General features: G+C 45.4%; 1 non-coding gene across 1 annotated transcript; it reads right to left on the reverse strand.

Moving 5' to 3' along the window:
• Positions 1–7,869: 7,869 nt before the first annotated feature.
• LOC116272243 lies at positions 7,870–8,002 on the reverse strand. The gene has a single exon (XR_004180962.1). It is a non-coding gene; the product is annotated as a small nucleolar RNA SNORA68 (small nucleolar RNA).
• Between the last annotated feature and the right edge of the window lie 3,759 nt (positions 8,003–11,761).

Here is an 11,761-nt window from a genome sequence, read left to right on the forward strand (position 1 = left end):
TTGGTACTTCGTTCAGTTACGTATTGCTATTTTACCAATAATTTGTATTTATTTATATGTATTTGTTTGTCTCCATCTGTTACCCAGGCTGGAGTGCAGTGATGTGATCTCGGCTGCTGCAGCCTCCACCTCCTGGGTTCAGTGATTCTCTGCCTCAGCCTCCTGAGCAGCTGGGACTGAGCACCACCACCATGCCTGGCTAATTTTTGCATTTTTGATAGAGAGGCGGTTTCACCATGTTTGGCCAGGCTGGTCTCAGAACTCCTGACCTCAATGATCTGCCGCCCTCGGCCTCCCAAAGTGCTGGGATTACAGGTGTGACCCACCGTGTCCAGCCTCAGTTGGGCTTGTTCAACCTACAAATGGGAATTCCTTTACAAATTTCCCAAACTGAAGGAGCGAGATCACACTGTCTGCTGTCTGATACAAAGGTGCACTCATCTATCTGGATGCAGTTGTCAAATTTCAAGGCTGTTTCTTCCCGGTGATCAATGGCTCACCTCCAGCAAAGGCGCGTGGGCGCTTTGGGAGGAGCTACCGAAACTCCCGGTGGCCATAAGCAGCAAGCCACAAACAAAGCATGCTGGGTCAGAGAACCAAAATCAGTTACTAAAACACAAGGGGCTCCATCTAGGTTCTGCTGCTCACAGCACAGAAAGACAAATCACTGAGACAACAATGATTGCCAGGGAAGAAGGTTTTAATCAGATGCAGCAGCCAAGGAGATGGAAGATCAGTCTCAAATCCATCTCCCTGACCAACTAAAATTAGGGGTTTATATAGCAGGAAAGAAATGTAACTATGTATGGGAAAACAGAGGAAGCAATCATGATGAATGAGGGGTCTGGTGTCTTAATGTCTGGATGCAATGATCTGGTGAGTTTCAGTTATTTGATACCTTTTGAGAGGCCTGGTATCTCCTTGTCTGGATCTGGTGAGTTTCAAGTTTTAAGACCAGAAGGGTCAATTTCTATGTTTATCAAAAAACAAAAACAAAAAAAAAAAAACCTGTTTTGGCCAGATGCAGTGGCTCATGCCTGTAATCCCAGCACTTTGGGAGGCCAAGGCACGCGGGTCACCTGAGGTCAGGAGTTCGAGACCAGCCTGGCCAACATGTTGTGAAACCCGGTCTCTACCAAAAATACAAAAATTAGCAGGGCGGTGGTGGCAGACACCTGTATTCCCAGCCTCGTGGGAGAATGAGGCAGGAGAATTGCTTGAAGCTGGGAGGTAGAGGTTGCAGTGAGCCAAGATGGCGCCACTGCACTCCAGGCTGAGTGACAGAGGGAGACTCCAACCAAAAAAACGTAACAACCAAAAACTGTCTATGGGGCCGGGCGCTGTGGCTCACTCGTAATCCCAGCACTTTGGGGGAGGCCGAGACGGAAGTGGATCACGCAGGCTTGAGATCGAGACTATCCTGGCTAACACGGTGAAACCCGCTCTCTACTAAAAAATACCAAAAATTAGCCAGGCGGTGGCGGCTGCCTGCAGTCCCAGCTACTCGGGAGGCTGAGGCAGGAGAATGGCGTGAACCCGGGAGGCGGAGGCTTGCAGGGAGCCGAGACCGCGCTACCGCACTCCAGCCTGGGCGACAGAGCGACTCACGCCTCAAAACCGCCCATGGGACTGTTAGGTTGATTTCAATATTAGCTTATAATTTTCTTTCCATGTGAGATCTTTTTCCAGTTTTTTGGTTTTTGGTTTTTGGTTTTTGTTGTTGTTTTTTGAGACAGAGTCTTGCTCTGTAGCACAGGCTGGAGTGTAGTGGCACAGTCTCAGCTCACTGCAGCCCTGAGCTTCCCAGGCTCAAGCAATCCTCCCACCTCAGCCTCCAGAGTAGCTGGGACTACAGGAGTGCACCACCACACCTGACCAATTTTTGTATTTTTTGTAGAGATGCATTTCGCCGTGTTGCCTAGGCTAGTCTTGAACCAGTGGACTCAAACGATCCGCCCACCTCGGCCTCCCAAAGTACTGGGATTACAGGTATGAGCCTCTGGACCTGGCCTTTTTCCAGTTTTCATATTAAGGTGAATGTAGCTTCTTAAATGAGTTGGATAGCACTCTCTTTTATTATTGTTATTTAAATAATTAAGAGTTCTCTGTTTTCTTGTGGGTTGAGCAGCACTCTCCTATAGAACCCTCTGGGCCTGGTTGTATTTTCTTTATGTGTGTGACTATTTTAGGTGACTAGGTATCTTCACTATTGTATCAGTTCATTAATGGTCTCTGTCTGAATTCTATTACCTCTTGAATTCATTTAGAAAATTTATATTTTTCTAGAAAAGTGTCTATTTCATTGTGAGTTTTCTAATGCATTTCTATAGAGGAGATCATAATAATCTGTGAGTTTTGGAAACTTTACTGTTTCTATCATAGTGTGCCCTTTTTCCTTTGTACTATTGTCTATTATGCCTCTTATTTTTCTCAATTAGTTTTCCAAGTGATTAACCTGTTTTAAATTCTCTTAAACTAATTGACTTTCAGTTTTGTTGATCACCTATTGTTCCTTGTTTTCCTTGTTTATAACATTCTGCTTTTATACTTACTGTTTTCTTCCTTCAATTGTCTTTGAGTTTACTAATATGGTTGCTTATGGCAGTTTGGTTATCATCCCCCAATATCTTTTTCCCTTTCCTTCAGAGATACAGAATTGTAATTGGACTCAGGACTTCTTATCTAAACTCCACAGTTCTTAATCCCCTTTGCCGCCACCTGTCATCATATGAGCAAGCTCTGACCAAAGGAATGGAGGACCCCTTCAGGGTCTTGCTTTTTTTCTTTCTTTCTTTCTTTTTTTTTTTTTTTTTTTTTTGAGACAGTGTCTCCTTCTTGTCATCCAGGCTGGAGTGCATTGGCACCATGAATCATGACTCATTGCAGCCTGTACCTCCTGGGCTCAAGCGATCCTCCCACCTCAGCCTCCCAAGTAGCTGGAACCACAGGTTTGCTGCCATACACAGCTAATTTTTTTATTTTTTTGTAGAGACGGGTCTCACTATGTTGCCCAGGCTGCTCTTGAACTCTTGGGCCTCTTGAACTCCACATCGGCCTCCCAAAGTGCTGAGTTTACAGGCAGGAGCCATCTCACCCAGCCCAGGTCTTGCATTTAAAAAAAATATGTGTGTGCACTCTCTTAAGCTCATTTCCACTGTCTGATTACTGAAAGGTGATGACAACCAGATAGTGCTACTTTTGACATGTAAATGAGTGCTATGTTATGTTGATTACAATGCCTGCCAACCCTGGACCTGCCACCTACCACAAGACTATCTTATGAGAAGAAAATAGTGGTCTATCTTATTTAAGTTTCTATATTTTTGGGACTCATTGATAAAAGTACTGAGCCTGGCCAGGTGTGGTGGCTCACGCCTGTAATCCCAGCACTTTGGGAGGCCGAGGTGGGTGGATCACCTGAGGTCAGGAGTTTGAGACCAGCCTGGTCAACACAGTGAAATTCCATCTCTACTAAAAATACAAAAATCAGCCAGGTGTGATGGTGAGCCCCTGTAATTCCAGCTACTCAGGAGGCTGAGGTGGGAGAATTGCTTGAACCGGGAGGCAGAGGCTGCAGTGAGCTGAGATTCTGCCACTGTACTGTGGCCTGGGCAACAGAGCACTACCTCATCTCAAAAAAAAAAGTACTGAGTACTGATTCTCTACCTTTTCTGAACATTCTGATCATTAAGTGTAAATTTTTGTGTGTAATATATGCATTAAAAACTTTAATTTCTGTCTAAATACCATCTTTCATCACCCAAGTTTTTTGTTTTGTTTTTTTTTTTTTTCAAGACCGGGTCTCACTCTGATGTCCAGGCTGCAGTGCAGTGGCGCAGACATGGCTCACCGCAGTCTCCTCCTCGGCTCAAGTCATCCTCTCACCTCGGCCTCCCAAACTGCTGAGATTACAGGCATGAGCTACCACACCCAGCCCACACAACCTTTCATGGATTCTGTTCTATTGCTGTTCAGCTCTAAATATTTTGTAATTTCCTTTTCAGTGTCTTTTTTTTAACCTAGTCATTATTTAGAAATGTTTTTAAATGCCCCTACTAGGGGCAGGGGAAAGTTATACTCTCATTCTATTACTGATACCAAATTTGATTTCTTGAAGCCAGAGAGTATGCTCTGTATCAGTGCTGTTTAAACCATCTGCAGTGAAAAACCAACTGAAAAAAATTTTCCAATCTGTTGCACACTGATATTTCTGTAAGATATAATAAGAATAAATCACTAGAAAAATAGAATTGTAAAATGATGCATAAAATACAAAGCCAAATTTTTACTGTTAAAGGCAGCAGACATAAAAATATGTTATAAAAGTTTCTAAACACTCTCAATTTCTGTATTTATCTCATTACAGATGGGTAACAAAGAGTTCACTGACTGGCACCACTCTACAAACTATATTCGTAATGGCACTGGGGTTTATACAATATATATAACATATAACATAATACACAACTACCTTACATAATGACCCTTCAGTTAACATTTGCCAAAGCAGCTCTTGAAAATTATATCACCCTTTTGAACAAAGACTCCTTTTTTTAATGACATAATGACTTTTCACCCCCAACATACATTTAAATAAATATGCTAAAAGAAGTGATAATTCAACATTACAGCTTAATGCAAAAATACACTCACCAATTATAGGACATAAGAATTCCTAGTCAGAGACTATCATATGGAACGAATTTGGACCATGCCCTGTACTTGAATGAACCGCAACGTGTTCTGCTCATTTATTTCTTTTAGCATACAGACATCACGCAAAAGAAACAAACATCCTAAATTGAGAACAAAACAGGAAGAAGCAGCTGGTAGAACTGTGGAAAGTTTTGTAATTCCCGAAAAGGTGAGGCAGGCCAAGGACACAGTAAAAGTAAAGTTTCAATGAAGTCTGAATTGAGCATACAAAACCTCAAAGGGCCCGGGCAACAGAGCTCCCACTTTATGGTAATAACATTATATTGTTCTTAAGAATTTCTGAGTTTGAAAAAATAAAAAATAATAAAAATAAAAACGCCATATTGAGGGAAAATATCACATAAAAATGAAGTAGGTATTAATAGTAAAGAGAGTCGGTATTACACGATCTGGTCTGGTGAGGAGTTGGGGGTTTTCACTGTAAAGAATGACTTTGTAGGGTAGATGCTCGGAGGAAAGGTTAAACTGAGCTCCGCGTCTGAGCAGAGCTTCTGAAACTTGATGTGCACACAAACGCCCACGGATGTGGTGTGGAAATGCTCGCTCTGGTTCAGGGTCCAGGCCGGGCCTGAGAGTCTGGCGCTCAACAGGATCTCAGGTAAGCGGCCTTTGAGCTGCTGGGCTGCACAGCAGGGGTCTCTGGGGATCCTGCAGAGCTGTTGGCGCTTTCCCGCTGGCTTTGCAGAAAGTCTGTGTCACCAAGTCCTATCGCACTCGCCAGCACCACTGCTAGAAAACAATGGGGACCCGACGAGGTAGAAACCCACCTGCACTCCAAGGTGGGAAGGGGCTGAGGCAGGTGGTGGCTTAAGATTCCTCCCTGTCCCCTGGATGGCTCCTTGGATGGAAGGTTGGGGTGGAACAAGGAGTCAACTGCTCTCATACTACTTTCACCAAGGCCAAGCCTCCTGAGGAATTCCCACATTCTGGAGGTGGGAGGGAGAGAGAGAAGATTATGAGAGAGATGACAGATATGGAGAACAGAGACGCACCAACACACAGATAGTTACTCATATTCCTGGCCAAGAGATGCAATCATGAAAAGAGCTTTGGAAACAATTTTCCTAAACTCTACAGAAAGATCAGTATCTGCAGACTGGAAGGAATTTACCACATTTCAGGAGCAGAATCAGCTATCTACACGCATACATTTGGCAACAATTTTTTACTTTTTTATTTTTGAGCAGAGTCTCTCTGTGGCCCAGGCTGGAGTGTATTGGCCAGCTCGGCTCCCCTGCAACCTCCGGGCCCCAGGTTCAAGCACTCCTCCTGCCTCAGCCTCCCAAGTAGCTGGGACTACAGGCACATGCCACCATGGCTGGCTAATTGTAGTTTTAGTAAGCAGACGGGTTTCACTCCATATTGGCCACCGTCATACTCCTGCTCCCCAAGTGATCCTCCTCCCGCCTTGGCCTCCCAAAGTGCTGGGATTATGCAGCATGAGCCACTGCTCCTGGCCCACAATTTTAACTACAAGGAAAACTCCTGCAATCATGATGACAGGAGGAAACAGATCGCCTTTTCTTGGAGGACTTGCTCAGGTCTTCGACACATACTTGGTGCTTTACACTCTAATTCTCTTATTTAAACCACACAGCATCCCAATAGCAAGGCGCTGGCCTGGAAGTTGGCTGGATGCAGGAACTCAATCGATGCTGTCGTCCTCTGCTCTCCAGCTGCTCAGTCTGCTGGTTCCCAGGTGGTAGCCTACCTCTCCTACTGCAGACAGGCTTCCAGGTGAGGCCCTCGGCAGCTCCAGGTTCACATAATCCTAGCTCAGGAACCGTGAGACAGGAAGAGTCTCCCTCCCATTTGCCCATGGCACTCCTGTTGTCTTGGTGGATACACGCCAACATCTTCTAGATCCAGCACAGTGGTCAAACAGAGTTCTCAGTGAGGAGGAAGGTCAGGGGTGAAGCATTATGATTGCAACCCACCAAACGTGTTTAAAACCAAACAACTAAAAAAGGAGGAAGGGATGGTTTGGCTAACAAATGCAAAGGGTCTTAAAAGGAGTGGTCTGTGAGTGGCCCTTGAAGACATAGGGAGAGATCAACTTGTCCAAGGTCACACATCCAGTAAATGGGAAAAGCCAGGACTCAAACCAAGGCAGTCCAACCCCAGACTCTTAACCACCCTGCTCTACAAACAAAGCCTACTTCTATTTCAGAATTCTCTGCAACATTAGCTTTCAGGAAGAAAATGGAGCAACAGCTGACTTTCTGGAGAAAAAGATTGTAACTGAAGATTCATACACTCTGCCAAATTGCCTTTCACAATTTCAGGATCAAGTAAAAGCATTAAACACACACCATGTGATACAGGCACTGTTCTAAGTGCTTATATGTATATTGAGCCATTCACTCCATGAACAACTCTATAATACAGGATCTCTTATCCTTATTTCAATAAAATGAGAAACCAAAGCCCAAAGAAGTTAGGTAACTTACCTAAGAGTCTGGATTGCGTCTAGGCAGTCTGATCTTCTGAGCTATGCTGGAAAGTTCTCTGATCTCCAGAATATGGGATGTCTCCTTTTATTAACCTTCTTTTAATTTGGTTTCAGCAATGTTTTGTGGTTTTCAATCATTCTTCAACATTTTCACTCTCCTTCTCCTTTTATTCATTATTATTAAGACAGGTTACTGAATCCCAGATTCGGTTAAGACTTATTCGATTTACCGTGATCAGACCTCGAGATCTTCAACTTCTTCCTTTCTTCCTTTTTCCTTCTTTTCTCTGCCTCTCTTTTCTCTTTCTTCTTTTGGCATACCTGAGTGTTTTAAGCACACTCGGTGAGGGCCCTGCAATCCAGCAAGGTCTTCTGGTATGGTTTGTGCTGATGGCGCAGGGATCGCTGGCGGAGCAGCAGGAACTTGATGTTGTAGTCGTGGAACTGCACTTGCTAGCTGTAATCTCCTCCAGTGGGCCAGGGTGTGGTGCTGGGCACCCATGTTGAGATCTATAAAAAGGAGGAGGGGGCAGGGTAACCGCATTTCCTGGGCTCTAGGCATTTGGCAGACCTCCTATCGAGTACCTGTCCGGTGACCTGGTACATTCTGTCAGACACAGCCATTGCCTGGGGGCCGTGACTTGGGGCTGACTGGGGGGCCAGATGGCCACAGCCTCTGGTCCCAGCAGGCACTGGCCACCAGGAGGTAAGCCTCAAGGTTCACTTTAAGGAGCATGGCCACAGCCACCAAAGATAATGAGATTCGCTTGCTGTTTGCAGCTCTGTTTAAACCATCACTTCAAGAAACAGTGATTCTTCAGGTTTAGGTGCAACTGATTCTTTTTTTCTTTTTTTTCAAGGGACAGCTGTCCCAGAGGGTAACACCAATTAATTTTGATGCTTTTTTCTTTAGTGCATTATTATTATTATTTATTTATTTATTTATTTATGACAGGGTCTCACTCTGTCACCCAGGCTGGAGTGCAGTGGCACAGTCATAGCTCACTGCAGTCTCAACCTCCTGGGCTCAAGCAATCCTCCCACCTCAGCCCCCTGATTAACTGTGACTGCAGGTGCATGCCACCACACCCTGCTAATTTGCTGCTTTTTGTAGAGGCAGGGGTTTCACATGGCTTTGCCCAGGGCTGGTCCCAAACCCTGGGCTCAGCTGATCTGCCTGCCTCGGCCTACCAAAGTGCTGGGATTACAGGTGTGAGCCACTGTGTCTGGCCTCCTTTAACTTTTTTTTTTTTTTTTTTTTTTTTTTTTTTTTTTGACAGGCCCACTCTGTCACCCAGGGGCTGGAGTGCAGTGGAATACCACACTGAGATTGTGGCACACACCCAGTTCACTACAACGCCTCAGCTCCCAGGCCATGGGATCCTCCTACCTCAGCCTCCCTGGTAGATGTGACTCCACGTCCGCACCACCAAACCCGGCTAATTTTTATATTTTTAGTAGAGACGGGTTTCACTCCATGTTGGCCAGGCTGGTCTTGAACTCCTGACCTCAGGTGATCTGCCCACCCTCGGCCTCCCAAAGTGCTGGGATCACAGGCGTGAGCCACTTTGCCTGGCCTCCTTTAACCCTTTAAACATGGTTTCCCCTGGTTTTTTGAATATATTCGTAATAGCTGCTTTGAGGTTTTGCTAAGTTCAACCCATTGACTCCTCAAAAGCAATTTCTATTGCCTGCTTTTTCCTTATGTATTGGTCACACTTTCCTTTTTCTTGCACGTCTTGTAATTTTTTTTTGTTGTCGAAAACGACATTTTAGAGACTATGGTAGCAACTCTGGATACTCATTCCCCCTTACCTACCTACAGGACCTATTGTATTTGCTTGTTATTTGTTTAGTGACTTGATTGGACTAGTTTGGTGAAGTCTAGGTTCCCATGCAATGTGGAGCTGCTAGTGTTTTCCTCAGAGGCCACAGCCTTGGGCACACACAGTCTCCATGACCACCAGGGATGACTGACTCTAGGCTCTCTATTTCCCTGATCAACTTGTTAAGCTTTTGGCTGGTCTACTTCACACCCACTTGTTAGCTTCTTCTAATTTCTAGGTGATTGTTCTATGGATTTTTTTTTTTTTTGACAGAATCTCCTTCATACCAGGCTATATAATGGTGTGATCTTGGCTCACTGCAACCTCCACCTTCCCAGTTCAAGTGATTCTCCTGCCTCAGCTTCCTGACTAGCTGGGATTACAGGCGTCCACCAACATGCTTGGCTAATTTTTGTATTTTTAGTAGAGACAGGGTTTCCCCATGTTGGCCAGGCTGGTCTCAACTTCCTGGACTCAAATGATCTGCCCGGCCGCCTCCCCGGCAAAGCGCTGGAATTACAGGCGTGAGCCACCACACCTGGCCAGCAATCTGTTCTTTTGGTTTGCCTCTCCTGCTGGACAGAACCTCTGTACCACTACTCCTGAGCTGGAAAGGGGGAGGAAGATGGTGGCCTGCTTTTCCCAGAGTGACACACTGGCTCTTCAAGAGGGGCACTGGACAAAGACAGTAGCCCCTGGTCTTCTCATCTCCCTCCTCCTGGTGTGGAAACTCTACCCAGTGAGCAAGCAAGGCACAGTACTGCAGCCTGCCTCCATGCAGAACTTGTGCTCTAAGGTGGAGGCTGGAAGGAGGAGGGAGCTCCAATCCTCTGCCCTGCAGTTGCCTGGAATACAACTTCTGTAACACAGAACTGGTGGTGATGAAAGATGCTGATGGCCTGCCCTTCCTGGAGTAAAACCATAGCCCTACTCTGGGATCTAGGAAGAAAGGGTGCCCCATCTTCCTGGCTGTGTTTTCCCAGAGTAGAGCTTCTAACACACTGAGCTTGAGGTGGGAGGACAGGAAGCATTTTGGGGTTCAAATGCCACAGACTCCCATTGTTCTTCCCAAGGTTTAGTAGGTAGATTTTCTTGAATAAGTTTCTCCACTTGAGCAGTTCAAGACCAGCCTGGGAGGTTGAGGCTGCAGTGAACCATGATCATGCCACTATACTCTGTCCTGGGCAACAGAGCAAGATCCTATTCCCACCAAAAAATATGAAGACAAAAAGACAAAAACAATACTAATTTTCACCAGTGAAAGTTTGTTCCATTTGGGAGTATATCTACTGATCTCCTCATCCCACTATTTTGGAAGTCCTCTACCTCAATCAGGTTTTTTTAAAGGTAAAAATAAGTTTGTTTGGTAATATTATAAATTCATGGGCTCAAACTTATTTGATGTGTTTCAATCAACTGCAATTATTTCTATTGATACTCAAATTATTTTAATTTTGGCTAGTAGGAACTTCTTTTTGGGTTGGTTCCTTAGTCCTATGTCCTAGCAATTATTGGATAATTTTCTTGCTATTAAAATACCTTATACAGGCCAGGCGCTGTGGCTCATGCCTGTAATCCCAGTGCATTTTGGGAGGCTTCTGCAGAGGATCACCTGAGACTGGGAGTTCGAGACCAGTCTGACCAACATGGAGAAACCCCATCTCAACTAAAATATAAAAATTAACCGAGCATGCTGGCCTATAATCCCAGCTACACGGGAGGCTGAGGCAGGAGAATCACTTGAACCTGGGAGGTGGAGGCTGCAGTGAGCTGAGATGGTGCCATTGCACTCCAGCCTGGGTGACAAGAGCGGAACTCCGCCCTCACACACACACACACACACAAAACACCTTTATGCACACATTTCCCCAATACCCACAGAATGCTTTTGGAAAACTGAAAGGTTGCATTCGCCAGTATCAAAAGGAGTGTATATGCCTTCCAAGGAACTGAAGAAGATGCAAACACTCAAAAGGGAGAAGAAAACAATGGGAAAACCGGGTGAAGCGGCTGGGCTGCGGCTCACTCGTAATCCCAGCACTTTGGGGAGACCGAGAGGAGGGCAAATCACGAGGCCGAGTTCGGGAGACCAGCCTGGTCAACATGGCGAAACCCCCACATCTACTAAAAACACAAAAAAATTAGCCAGGTGTAGTGGCACGCGCCTGTAGTCCCAGCTCAGGAGTCTGAGGCACAAGAATTGCTTCAACCCAGGCGGCAGATGTTGGTGAGCTGAGATCGCGCCACTGCACTCCAACCTGGGGCAACAGAGCAAGACTCCAGCTCAATAAAAAAATTTTCAAAAAAGAAAAATCATAAAAGAAAACAATGACAAGGAAACATTAAAAATAGCATAGGAAAATATGGCAGGTGCAGTGGCTCACACCTGTAATCCCAGTACTTTGAAAGGCCGAGGCAGGATTGCTTGAGCCCAGGAATTTGAGACAAGCCTGGGCAATATAGTGAGATATTGTCTTTACAAAAAATTTTAAAAATTAGCTGGGAGTGGTGAGGGGTGCCTGTAGTCCCAGCTGCTTAGGAGGCTGAGGTGGGAGGATCACTTGAGTCCAGGAAATGGAAATTGCAGTGATCCAAGATCACCCCACTGCACTCCAGCTACGGAGAAGGACCCTGTCTTAAAAACAAAAACAAGAAAAGAAAAATATGACCTGTATAATAAAACAGACGAGGCCGGGCGCGGTGGCTCACGCCTGTAATCCCAGCACTCGGGGAAGAGTGGTGGGATCATGAGGTCAGGAGATCAAGA

The sequence above is a fragment of the Papio anubis genome, chromosome X (assembly GCF_008728515.1).
Source record: "Papio anubis isolate 15944 chromosome X, Panubis1.0, whole genome shotgun sequence".
Classification (NCBI taxonomy): Eukaryota; Metazoa; Chordata; class Mammalia; order Primates; family Cercopithecidae; genus Papio; species Papio anubis.